The 13,867-nt window shown below is 38.2% G+C and overlaps 1 long non-coding RNA gene across 1 annotated transcript in view; it reads right to left on the bottom strand.

Moving 5' to 3' along the window:
- The window catches only part of LOC123279239 (uncharacterized), a 30,449-nt gene extending 25,249 nt beyond the window's left edge, over positions 1–5,200 (bottom strand). Inside the window, exons 1-2 of the long non-coding RNA XR_006517149.2 lie at positions 5,089–5,200; positions 3,969–4,086 (exon numbers count right to left, since the gene is read on the bottom strand). This is a non-coding gene — a long non-coding RNA (uncharacterized lncRNA). The remainder of the gene's footprint in view (positions 1–3,968; positions 4,087–5,088) is intronic.
- Between the last annotated feature and the right edge of the window lie 8,667 nt (positions 5,201–13,867).

The raw sequence follows: 13,867 nt of genomic DNA, 5'->3' as shown, positions 1-13,867 counted from the left end.
AAAATAAGACACATTTTATTCTCTAATTCTTTTGCTTGCTCTTAATTCTTCTTTGCCGCCCACCTTCTAGGACGTCTGCTTAGACATCCTGGAAGAGTGAATCACCATTTGTAAGGAAACCCAGGAATATTGGTTTCTTGGAAGTCTGGCATGTGACTCATATTTCATAGATTTTGCCTTTAACAATATCATACGTGGAAAAGTTTTCACATTTCTCAAATATGCAGTGTGTCTGTTATGAAATTTAAATGTGATAAAATAGTACATAGCCTATAAAAGCTGGAAAGTGTTATATTATATACTTTTTATAACATAAGGTATTTTCACTTCACCATGTTGTCCTCTACATTCATTTTTTTAAGCGTAACTATTGTCAGTAATTGCATTAATTAGGGTAATGCTAACTGTTTTAACAAATATCCCCCAAATATTTAAGTTTCAAATGCAACCTCCTTGAGTATTTTATTTTGGGATGGCTCAACTCTTCCTGTGGCAATCTTAACACTTCTATATTTGATAATGGGTCAAGTATGAGGGTACTGTTATATTCCAATCAACAGAGAGAGCACTCTTTGTACGTTGGATATTCCTGAATTCTTTCCTCCATGTAGATTAGTAGATTTGGCTTTGGTTTGAATTTCTTTATATTCCTGAAATCTCCTTGTGGAATTCTTCAACTTGGGCCAATGTCTGCAAGACTAGAGTTATGGTGAGCCCTGCAACTTAAGTGACAAAGGAGCTTACCTATTTAGTGTGCCACAGGCCATAAATAAATAAGCTTTAGAGAACTCCCAAAGGGGTTCATTTCTACCCCTTTGAACACTTTGTTTCCACTTGCGTAAAATAGCATTTATCTCATGGTATAAAAAGAAGTTTACTGAAATATTGTACACAGAGCCCTTAGCACAGCACTTGAGTATAGGAGACAGATAATAATCAGCACACCAACTGAGACCTTGCACCAGCAGCACTATAAGGCCGTACATCCGGATAGTAGCAGTGATTTGCTTCACTTGGTAGTTTTTTGAGCGTCATGTCTTTTGCCTATCTGCATTTCTCTGTTTACAGTAAACATCTGTAGCTTTATAACAAGTAAAATTAATGTGATTTTTCATTTTTAAGTTAATACTTTAAATTCAGTGCAAGAGTTTATTAATTCACCCCTCTTTACACCTGAAATTTCCCTGTTAATCGGATGGTCCAAAATATCCATTTGCAAAATGGGTCCTATTTCTCGATGAGGAGTTTAACATGTGTTTAAATTTTTGTTAGTGACATACAGATATAACCATAAAGCGTCTATCAAAGTAAAGACTTTCTCACTAAGAAGGTAGTCATCTTTTTGCTTCAACATTTTAAATTTGGAGGAAAAGTACTAACAGTAGATAACCTGATCATCATAACAGCATTTTCAATTAAGAAGAAATAGATCGGTGCCTGGAAGTCAAAGGAACCCAGATCTGCCTGAAATGCCGCGGTGGCTTCTATTGTCACCCTGTGCCTACTCTGAAGCCAAACTCAGCTTTTTGCCACGGCCACAAAAGAAATCCAACACTACGATGCGCTTTCAATTTCAATGAAGATTTCTAGGTGAAATAAGGAAAAGAAATTACATCACATATCACCCAGAAAAACTTAATGAAAGTTAATCTTCACTATTTGTCCCCACACTCCCTTTCGTCTGCCAATCAAAAAATCTTCTCTATTGTCTTATCTTTCAAATCCAGCCTTTGGCCTGAATTCTTTGTTTACCAAAAGAAACCCAGGTCACAAGCATTATCGCAATAAAAAACAGATGAATAGCTGTTTAGTGTCAGTTAAGTCTGGCCCGTGTGTGTTTTATTCTCCATCTCAAGCAGTTTATCAAAATATTCAGCCAAGAAAACAGGTGTGTGTCTGGTGGTGGTGGTGGTAGTGAAATTCTGCGGCTAAGAGAATATCATTTTCACCAGATGGGTAAATATATAATATGGTCATATACTCATAAACACATTTGGATAAATACACAATACGAAAGTGACAAGGATTCTTTCAGTTCTGCTCTCAGCCTGTCCTTGCCTCGAGCTTTGGTTTCTGATGAGAATGAGCTGGTCAGCTCTGGAGCCCCTGGTGACAGGACCGGGGCTTTTTGACTTAAGTTCTCTCTACGTGGGAGCCTTCAATATACCCTCTCAAAAAGCACATTACAGTGGCTTCTGAGAACATCTGGAGCCTCCTAGTGCAAGTATTTTTTAAGAATACTTTAAAAAATCTAAAAGAACTTTTTCTCTGTACTTTTGTAGAACACACTTGACTGATTAAGATGAATTTTAATTGGAAATACATAGCAAACGTCTATTTTCCTTCAATAGTCATGTGTCCTATTCGTATACAAAACTGTCTATAGCATGAGGCTAAGAAGCCTTAACTTGATAGCTGTTGTGAATCCAAATTCAAGCTTTTTTCCAATTATTTATGCCATCACCCAGCAACCATTTAGTAATTGCCCAGTTACTGTTTCCAAGCCTGTGGGCTCTGGCTTGTAAAGTCACAGTGGGAGGAGGAAGACCCAGCCTACAAAGTTTCCATCGAATAAGCCTAAACTCCAGACACGTCTTGAGTCACTCTGACTCTACTTGGTTATTGAAATTACATGGAAACTTTTCTGCTCATTTGCTAAAACCTCCAGACAACCATTTTCCAATCTTAAGGCGTGGTGTGCTGTTTTTCCCTAATTGGTTTTTGAAACACAAGAGAGTTTAATTCTTCCACTTTCATCCTTGCTTTTTTGAGGTTTCGAAACTTATGCTTACATATTATCTAGGTTATTCTTGTTTTCAGATAAGGATGATTACAATTTTAGACTTTAATATTTGACTTCTTCATTTCCCTTTGCTTCTCAAACCTAAATCACCCACTTTGTCTGAGGCGACCACAGTCCGCCGTTGTCCCAGTCTTTCCTAATGAACACAACTTTCCCACAGTGAATCTGCGAGGGTGGAGAGCGAGTTTGCCCCTCCAGGCCCAGGCTCCCCTTTTGCTGATCCTTCCCCTGCTATCAGCATCTTACCCTCAAAGTTTTACCCGAAGTTCTCAGAGAGCAATCATCTCTCGAGATTCCAGAAAAAATAAATTAAGAATTGAGTGACTTAATTTCTTAGGGATAGAAACAACTCAAAAAAAGCACAAAGATGTAGGATGAATTTAGCAAATCTCTAGTGGGAATAGTTAAGGTTCCAGAAGGGAACGTGCCAGGGAAGAGCCCTGACACACAGTTGGTTTTGCACTGCTGGCCATCCCACATTCTGCAGAGGGGACATCACACAGGACTGAGGACAGCACTTGGAATTCTCTGAACCTCACTTGCTGTGTCTGTACCTACTCTCAGGGTGGTGGAGAAAAATGAGACTGTGTAAATATAAATAAGCAATATTTTAAGAGTGCATGTGAAAACTGGAGAAATCTGAGTAAGGCCAACAGGCTAGTTAACAGCATGGTACGATGACATTTCCTGGTTTTATATTTTCCTATAGTCAGGTAAGACGTTACCATGGAGGGAAGTGGGGGAAGGGTATAGTGGGCTGTTTGTACTGTTTTTTCAACCTCCTATGAGTCTATAATTATTGCAAAAATAATTTTCAAAAAAAGTAAGAAAGGATTTTAAAGTCTTCCTAGAAGAGTACAGTACATTAAAGAAATAATATTAAAATGTTACTCGCCTCATTTCCAATATCAGTTTTGTGCCTAAGTGCTATGTGCACCAGTTTAAAGGAACTAATAACTACACCCCATCCCCCAGTACAATTCATTAAGGAAGAAACAGCTTCAATTCTCAAAAAAATTTTCTTTTGAAAAGCATTAATGTGATTTTTTCTTTTTGCATTCTTTTATCAAATACCAGAAGAAAGACTTGTGTTCTGATGTTTAAAAATAGGACTTTGCATAAGGACACTAGCCTTTTATGATTTATTATTTGGGGAAATGATTACCTAAATTCCTTGACCTCCCCGTGAACATATCCAGGGCCGGCTTGACTGCACCGACGTGCAGTTTTCACTGGGGAAGGTCCAGAAGGAGAAGAGGCTGCTCCTTTTTGGCCTCAGAGGACTGTGGGAAGAAGGGGAAAAGAAAGAGTAGCAGAAGCAATCAGATATGTGTATTGGTGTTCACGTCTCTGGGCGACAGCCCAACATGAGTTCGGTTCATGAGGAAATAACTTACGGGGCACAGGGTGGGTGGTCTTGCATTTTGAACTTGCAGAGGAAGCTGCCCTGAACCATCATAGGGCCCAACATGAACCAGAGCGGTAGGCAGAGGGAGACCCTGAAGTGAGCATTCCTGAGCTACTCAACTTCCCTGTGCCATGGATACTGAGTTCAGGGTCAGCTTGTGTGAAAGAAGAAATCCATAGTAGGGGATGGGATTGGATGTATGGGCCAATTGTGATACCGACCCTGATATCAGTTTCCCCACATTAAACCCAGCATATATGGGGTTAAAACCAAAACACTCATTCCATGCTTACTCTCTGGCTTCCTGGCTCCAGAATCCACTATCCTGCATGGAGACAGACACCGTCAAGGACAAGCACCTGGACTATCTCCTCCCGCAAAGAGATACAGGCTGGTGGGAAAGCTGCTGACCAGCAAGGTCATGAGCTCCCTCCTCTCTGCAAGTGTCTCAAGGCCAAAGACAGGCTGGTGGGAAAGCTCTGACCAGCAAGGCCATATGCTCCCCCTCCCCTACCTAAAATCCCAAATAAAAACTCTTCCTTTTAGTTTTTCGAGGAGTTTGGGATTTCAGCATTAGCTGCCCTCTCTCCTTGCTCAGCGCTGTGCAAAAATAAAATTCCTACTTTCTTCCACCACACCCGGTGTGAGACATTGGCTTGCTGCACAATGGGTGAGCGAACTCACTTCAGGTTCGGTAACAATTGGATAGAGGGAAGGTGTGGTGAGGGGCTCAGAGGTAGAGGTGCCTAAGCCAAACAGATGGACCTTGAGTTCACCACTGGTAGATTTCAACGTTGGAGACCATAGGGCAATTCCATGACAAGGCAGAGAGGAATTTGCCTCCAAGTCCAGAAGACACCAGCCAGTGCATACTCACGGACAACAGGAGGCCAGAGTCTCTTCTCCTCAGCACCACAGGGAAACAAAATCCACTTTTTCTTCTTTTAAACCTGGACACCATCCAAAAGAGAAGCTATATGAGAACTAAAGATTTTCATCCTAGAATGAACACTACCCAAAAAGATGCTTACATTGTAAGGTCACCCTAGGCTTTAAATAGGACTAGAGTTTTGGTTAAATTTTCTCTCTGTCAACCAGCATGTGGTGACTCTTCTGCATATCTGAATTGTAGTATCGTTAGTTATGAGTTAATTTTTTTTAGTTTGCTCTCTATGTGTCTTGTAAACTACAGACACTCTACAGGGTACCTAGGCAGCTAAAAAAAAGAAGAAAGATTAAAAGTGAGTAGAATTTATCCTCACTCAGATTTAAATATAAGGCAGGACAATCCTATGGTTGCGCCCTTACATCTAAAGTCTCTCTAAGCATAGTGTATATAGCCAAAGCTCTTAGCACTTTGCTAACACAAGCTGAAATGGGCCCAGATAAGTTTATTTAGCATACACTGAGCCCCTCCTCAATCAGACACACAGGTAGTTACTAGCACAAAGATGAATGAGACAAGGTTCCCATTCTCAAATCGCTCACAAGCATCTAAATAAATAATTGTGAGACAATATAAGCACTTGAAATTACTTTTTTTTTTATCGTGGTTACATTGGTATATAACATAAATGTCAGGTGTACATTGTTATATATTTCAATGTGTGTAGATTATATCGTATTCACCACCCTAAGACTAATTACAATCCATCACCATACACATGTGCCTAATCACCCTTTTCGTCCTCCTCCCTCCCTCGTTCCTCTCTGATAATCACCAATCCAATCTATGTTTCTATGTGTTTGTTTGTTCTTACCTTCTACTTATGAGTAAGATCATAGGGTATTTGAGTATTCGACGTTCTCTCTCTGACTTATTTCACTTAGCATAATACTGTCAAGTTCCATCCATATTGTCACAAATGGCCAGATTTCGGCTTTTCTTATGGCTGAGCAGTATTCCATTGTGTATATACACCACATCTTCTTTATCCATTCATCCCTTGGTGGGCACCTAGGTTGCTTCCAAGTCTTGGCTATTGTGAATAAGGCTGTGATGAACACAGCAGTGCATCTATCTTTATGTATTTGTATTTTCATGCTCTTTGGATAAATGCCCAGCAGTAGAATAACTGGATCATATGGTAGTTCTATTCTTAATTGTTTGAGGAATCTCTGTACTGTTTTCCACAGTGGCTGCACCAGTTTGCACTCCCACCAGCAGTGTATGAAGATTCCCTTCTCTCCACATCCTCTCCAACACTTATTGTTTCCTGTCTTGTTAATTATAGCCATTCTGATGGGAGTGAGGTGATATCTCATTGTAGTTTTGATTTGCATTTTCCTGGTAGTTAATGATGTTGAGCATCTTTTCTTGTGCCTGTTGGCCATCCATATATCTTCTTCGGAAAAATGTCTGTTCAGATCTTTAAAGATTGTTAGAATAAATTGAACAAGATGCAAAGAAACAGAAAGATATTCCATGCTCTTGGTTTGGAAGAATTAACATAGTTAAAATGTCCATACTTCCTAAAGCAATCTACAGATTCAAAGTTCCAACAACGTTTTTTACAGAAATAGAACAAAGAATCCTAAAATTTATATGGAACAAACAACAAAAGATCTGGAATAGCCAAAGGAATCCTGAGGAAAAGAACAAAGCTGGAGATATCATACTCCCTGATTTCAAAATATACTACAAAGCTATAGTAACAGCATGGTACTGGCACAAAAACAGACACACAGATCAATGGAACAGAATCGAGAGCCCAGAAATAAACCCACACATTTATGGACAGCTAATATTCGACAAGGGAGCCAAGAACAAACAATGGAGAAAAGAAAGTCTCTTCAATAAATCATGTTGGGAAAACTGGACAGCCACATGAAAAAGAATGAAAGTAGACCACTATCTTACACTATACACAAAAATTAACTCAAAATGGATTAAAGACTTGAATGTAAGGCCTGGAATCATTAAACTTTTGGAAGAAAACAGGCAGTATGCTCTTCAACATCGGTCTTAGCAGCGTATTTTCAAGTATGATGTCTGACCAGGGAAGAGAAATAACAGATAAAATAAACAAAGGAGACTACATCCAACTAAAAATCTTCTGCACAGCAAAGGAAACCATCAACAAAACAAAACGAAACCTAACAACTGGGAGAAGATGTTTGCAAACCATATACCGGATAAGGGGTTAATATACAAACTGTACAAAGAACTCATATAGCTCAACAACAAAAAAACTAATAATACAATTTTTAAAATGGGCAGAAATGACTTTTAAGAGCAATCGTGTCAACAGGAGTTCTGAAGTTAGGATATAAAACAAAGATCCATCAGCCAGCCCTTCACTAAGGCTCTAGCCAATACCGTATCAGAATCAAGTGTCTAATAACAGTATCAAGCATGGTGGTTCAAAGAATTATATTTAAAAATTTGTAGATTGCTTTACATTTTCAATAAAATTGGTTATTTTTCTGCAATCTAATTTTTATGGCCCATCTAAGTGCTTTCACATTGGGATCCACAGGCTCGCGGTAATTTTCAGAGCGAGTAACAGATCATAAGAGCAGCACTTTTCGCTTTTCTCAGTATGTTTCATGTGTTATCTCACTGAATCCTCACAACACGTATTAAATTATGTCATTCTGCTGATGAAAATGAACCACACGGAGTTCACACAACACGGTCCAGGATCGATGCCTTTAAACACTTGTGTGCACTTCCTCTGCTGGTGCTTTCCCGCAAGCTCTTGGCAGGCCCTTCCATGGAGCACTAGTTTGTACAAATTGGTTCCGTTGGTCCACATTTACGAAAGTGTATTCTTTGGAACACTAGAACGAGATGCACAGATTGCTGGCACATTTTGTTTTTAATTACAGTCAAAGTTTTTTTATTTTTAACTAAAAAAAATCCTAGGAACTTTTGACATATTAATGTACACTGTCTACTTTTCAAAGGGACATAATAATGCTTAGTGCTTCCTAAATATATAGACCCTTTTGTAATGGAGTATCCCAGGTCTATTAGTCAAGGTTCTCCAGAGACACACAACTAATAAGATATTACATACATATATATACACATACACACACACAGAAAATAAGATTTATTTATTTATTTGTTTGTTTTAAGGAATCAGCTCACACAATCATAGTCTGGCAAGTCAAAAGTCTGCAGGGTGGGCTGGCACACTGGAGACACAGGGAGGAGCCAATATGCAGTTCAAGTCCCAAGAACTCATGTTGCAGATGAGGTCTGAAGGCAGTCTTCTGGAGAATTCCCTCTTGCTTGGGGAAGTCAGACTTTGTTCTATTCAGACCTTTCACTGATTGAATGAGGCCCACCCACATTATGGAGAGCAATCCGTTTTTCTCAAAGTCCACAGATTTAAATGGACCAAAAACACCTTCACAGAAACATCCAGAATAGACCCAGGCAAATTAACACATAAAATTAACCGTCACACCTGGAGATTAGAATTCCACAGAACTCATCTTAGAAAACACTGCTGTAGCTGAATTATCTGGTCCTTGAATGCAAGACCTGGGTTTTGAAATTCTTGTATCCTTGAATACCTTGAAGTAGTAGATAGTAACAGACTGTGATTGTGGTAATATAGAATGAGCACTGAAATTGCAGTCAAAAACATGGAGTCAAATCCCAGCTCAGCACTCTACTAACTTTGAGGTCTTGAGCAAATAATTAAAATTCTATGCTTCTCAGGTTTGTTACGTGTGAACTGGGAGTAATCATGACTATATCACAAGATTGGGGAATTAATTGAGGAGATATGTGAAAGTGTTTGGTATATGGTGTAAAGTGAAAAATGTTTCATAAAGCAAACAGTTATGACTTCACGATGACAGACTACATCAAAACATGACAATGTCAAAGTACATCTCTGGAAATCAGCATGCTTCGTGTTATTTTTATGTTATCAAATTTGGGTATAGGTTAAACCATGCAAAATTGTCAATCTTTAGCAGTTTCTGAGCAACAAGAATGGCAATTTCATATGGCTTATCCTAACACTGTAATGTGAATAGAGGGTAAAATGCAGACTTGTATTCAGGGTTACCATTAACTAGAATTTTACATACTCCATTCATTTTTGTCTCTGCCCACAAGGAGATTTTGGGACAAGGTGACTCAGAGTACCTATTAAACAAAACAAAAAGAAAAAAATGTGATCACATTTTGAGTTGGTTATAACTTTTAAAAAGTCTTCCTTATCTAGTTTTTTATTATTAAGGAGGATGCCAATAAATGGTTATGAGAGGTCTGAGAGGACCAGCAATTTTTCCTAACAGCCATGCGGGCTTCCTACTGCTCCTTGAATGCACCAGGCACGCGCCTTGATAGCTTCCGCCACCTGTCTGCCTGGTCAACGCCTCACCTCCTCCAAGTCTTTGCTCACCTTCTCAAGGAGGCCCACCTTGTCCAGTCTCTTTAGTATTTTTTGCAACCTTCCCCTCACATCCTCACAACTTATTGTCCTGGTTCTTCTCACTCTGCTTTACTTCTCCTTTTTTTCCATGGCACTTACCATTTTCTAACATGTATGATTCAATTTTCTTATTTGTTGTATCTATTATTTATTGTGTGTTTTCTCTTTTAGAATATAAGTTTCTCAAGGATCGGGATCTTTGTTGAGTTTATTCACTAACTATCCAAAGCCCCTAGAACAATGCCCGGAACATAACAGAAGCTCCATAAACATTAGTTGAATAGATAGATTTACGAGAAAGTCTTGAATAGGCAGGACATGCAACTGAAGTGACTAGGAAAAGGTAGTTGGTTCCAGATTCAAAGGGACAGCAAGAGAGGAAGACACTGAGTATTGAAGTCATCAACTAAAGAGTTGATTCTAAATTTCTGTTCTTAATTTGTGGAAAACTCTGCTTAAATTCTGTAATGAGGTGATAGTTGACAAATCTCTGCAGAATAAACCCATTTTCTGAGATGAGATCCAGGCAGATCTGGAGGATAAACGAAATTACTTCCAAGGCCAGTTGACCTAAGCTACTGTGGCCAGCCTATTTCTGGTTTTTTCAATAGCCCAGAGTAACAGGATTAACCACGCTATGGTTCCTTTTTTTTTTGTCTTAAATTGCTAATGTGGCCATAACTTATAAAAATATTCTTGGTTCTAACCAATGAACAAGGATTGTAATACAGACAGGCTAAATTTAAAGATCAGGGCAACCACAAACCATGATGGAGGACGCTATTAATGTGACTAACGCATCCTGGCAGGAAGTATAAGAGTCAAACCTCCAAATCACAGGGAAAAGATCAACCTGACACAATCCACAAATTTGAGTCACTGAGACTGTGCCCTCGCCCATGTAAGGCAGAAGCGATTGCCTGGTTAGTTCAAAGAGAGTGCTTTCTATAGGATTGAGAGAGGGTGATGCCAGTGTGTTAGAGCCTCCGTTGTACACATTCTGTGTCTCGTAACTTGTTGAATCCCCACAACAACTTTATGGGGCAGGTACTAAATGATCCCCCTTTTATAGATGAGAAAACCAAGTTGTAGAGTTTAAGCAACCTGCTCAAGGTCACACAGCTAGGAAGCCAGGATTCAAACCTCTGTGTCTGCCATTTAGGAACTCAAGGGCTTATCATACACTACTGCCTCATAACACCCAAGTGAGAATCGATGATTCTTTAGGAAATTATCATAAACAAAATTGATAGACATCACATGAAATACAAGATACCGTGCTAACCATTAGGCAAATTTTCCTAATTTCAACAAATATGAAAAATTGTTTAAGGTCTTTGTCTATCCCTTAGAGATAGAGAACACTATTCTTTAGCGGAGGGAGCCTTAAGAAATGAACTAGCTGGCCTCTCTGGATTTCTTCTTGACTATAAATCTTTAATTTACACAGTGAGAAACATAACATGTTAGGATAAGAGAACCAGCCCAGCTCTAAGTTCAGTGCTGTACCTTACTAGTCGTTATCTGGCTACATTTATACTGTGGATTTGGGATGAGTGAGAATTGCATGAATTCTCTGTCATTGGAAGGCTGAGGTTTTTTCTGTCTGGAAGTTTGTTCAAGCGTGAGTCCATGATTGAGGGAGTGATTGTGGTCTGCCAAGGGTGCTGTGTAAAAAGGAAGTCGTTTCTTCCAACAACCTTGTTTGTGTTTTTGAAAACTGTTTCAGTTTATGTCCTGTTTCCATTCCCATGCCCAGCCCTCCCAAAGTAAACAGATGACAAGGAGTGGTGGTGGGGCAGTGGTGAAGCAGGGGTGGAGATGGAGGTGGAGGAAGGAAGAGATTTCCCTAGGGCAAGAGGATTGTCAGAGAACCCAAATGTAATTTGCAAATGAATTCAGATGCCCAAACCAGATGGGGTTTACAAGGTCAAGATCAGCCCAAACTAAAGCATAGATACAGACTTCTAGAAATTCCATTTACTTATTCTAAAATGATGAAACACTGATGGGACATTCTTGTACTAAATTCTGGCTAAATTAGCGGCTAAAGATGAATCCTTGGCACATCCATAGGTGTACCTCTTTATCCCATTTATCTCCATCCATCTACTTCTACTTGTCCAGAAAACTCATTTGTTCGTGATACTTTCTTGAAGAACAGACCCTGAGCTCCCTTAACTCCAGCTATGGCGCTAAAACCCCTGAAGGGTGAAAGAAAGACAAGGAAGGAAGGAAGGGAGGGAGGGAGGGTTCGAGGGAGGGAGGAAGGAAGGAAGGCAGGAAGGAAGGAAGGAAAGGGAAGGAAAAAGAAAGAGAAAGGAATGAAGGAAAGGTAGGAAGGAAGAAAATAAGGAAGGAAGGAAGGAGGGTAGCAAGGAAGAAAGAGAGAAAGAGAGGGAAAAAAAGAGAAAGAAAAATAAAGAAATGGATTGAGAAAATAAATTTCCAGAATTTTATCTAAATCTGGAAAATAAGCCAAGAATTAGAATTTCCCTTCTTTCCAAGTCTGCTCCTAAGACCTTAGGTGACCTCACTTGGACTAGAAATTTCCCTTTCTACAAACAAGAATTAATTGTAATTTTTGATTCAGTAACATTGGAATTACCAAAAATGTCCTTCTTCTATGGCTGCCTATCAAAATACACGTAACTAGAATAGCAGTAATAAATGGTTCCCTTTCTTTGAAAGCAGGCAATTCTGTTGTATTAAATTCTCACTTATATTAAAAGCAGTTATCAAAATTTTAGTTGATCACATATTTCAATGTAAGCAGAATAAAAAGGAAAGACAGTCACATTACCTGAGATGATATAGTTTTATTGTCCAAAAGTCAAAATACACCTCAAGAGGACTGGGGTGATTGGTCATGGATGCTAATACGGATTCTTACTACACCCACATGAAACTCCATTAATTCTCAGCTAAATATGTCTTGGGTACCAGTTTGTAAAAGATCAAGACATTTTTTGAAATGTCAAGCAGTCATTTCTTTACTTACTCCAGTAAGTTACACTTTCTGATAGAAAGGGTTTTCTATAACCCCAAAAGTATTTTCCTGAAAAATTTGAAATTCCCCTGAAAAAAACCCAAAAGTAACAAGGATTGACGTTTCCCCACATCCTATGTTCAAATACTACATTCAAAGGAGAGCTATGGCCAGGGGCCATGGCTTAATATGGTTCAATTGTTATAATCATTGGTTGATAGAATTATGTGTGATTTTAACATATGTATTACAATATGTGTATAATATATATTTTTATATATAAATGTAGGTTATATATAAAATGTATATATAGAGTTAAGTATATATATGTACTTATATATGTGTGTGTGTTTGTGTGTGGTTTGGAAAGATTTACAATAAGTACTCTCATAATTCAGAAAAATAAATTATTTCCGTTTTTGGTGGGGGAGAATGACATCCTAGTAAATGCAGATTTTGAACAAAGTACCAATTTAGGAATTAATGTTGTGCCAAAATACTACTTTTATTTTTTAAAAGTTATAAACTTATATATACACATATAAATATATAATATATATAAGTATATATATATATATATGTTTATCCACTTCTAGATACACTTCCAACAAAACTGCATATGCATAATGTTATTTACTGCTGTATATTTGTAGCTACAAAATACTGCAAACAATCTAAAGGCCCTTACATAGACTGACTTAATAAACTATGGTAGCCCACAAATTTGATAATCTAGATGAAATGGAAATTCCTTGAAATACACATCTGACAAAATCCACACAAGAGGAAATAGATGATCTTAATAGGTGTATATCTATTAAAGAAATTGAATCAATTATTAATGACCTTCAAAAACAGAAAGCACCAGGCCTGGATGTATTCATTAGTGAATTCTCCTTAAGGAAGAAATTACACCAGTTTGCTACAATCTCTTTCAGAAGACAGAAGCAGAGAGAATACTTCCTAACTCATTTCATGACGCCAGAATTACCCTAATACCCAAACCACACAAAGACATTATAAGAGAGGAAAAGTACAGACCAATATCTCTTATAAACATAGATGCAAAAATTCTGAGCATAATATTAGCTAATCAAATCCAACAATTTTTTAAAAGAATTATACACCACAATCAAGCGGGATTTATCCCAGGTATCCAAGGCTAGTTAAACATTTGAAAATTAATGTAATCCATCACACCAACAAGCTAAAAAAGAACAATCACATAATCATATCAATGAATGCAGGAAAAGTGTGTGACAGAATCC

This window comes from Equus asinus, chromosome 24 (genome assembly GCF_041296235.1).
Source record: "Equus asinus isolate D_3611 breed Donkey chromosome 24, EquAss-T2T_v2, whole genome shotgun sequence".
NCBI classification, from domain to species: Eukaryota; Metazoa; Chordata; class Mammalia; order Perissodactyla; family Equidae; genus Equus; species Equus asinus.
Note: the sequence above shows the minus strand (reverse complement) of the source record. Positions and strands in the feature narration are given on the sequence as shown.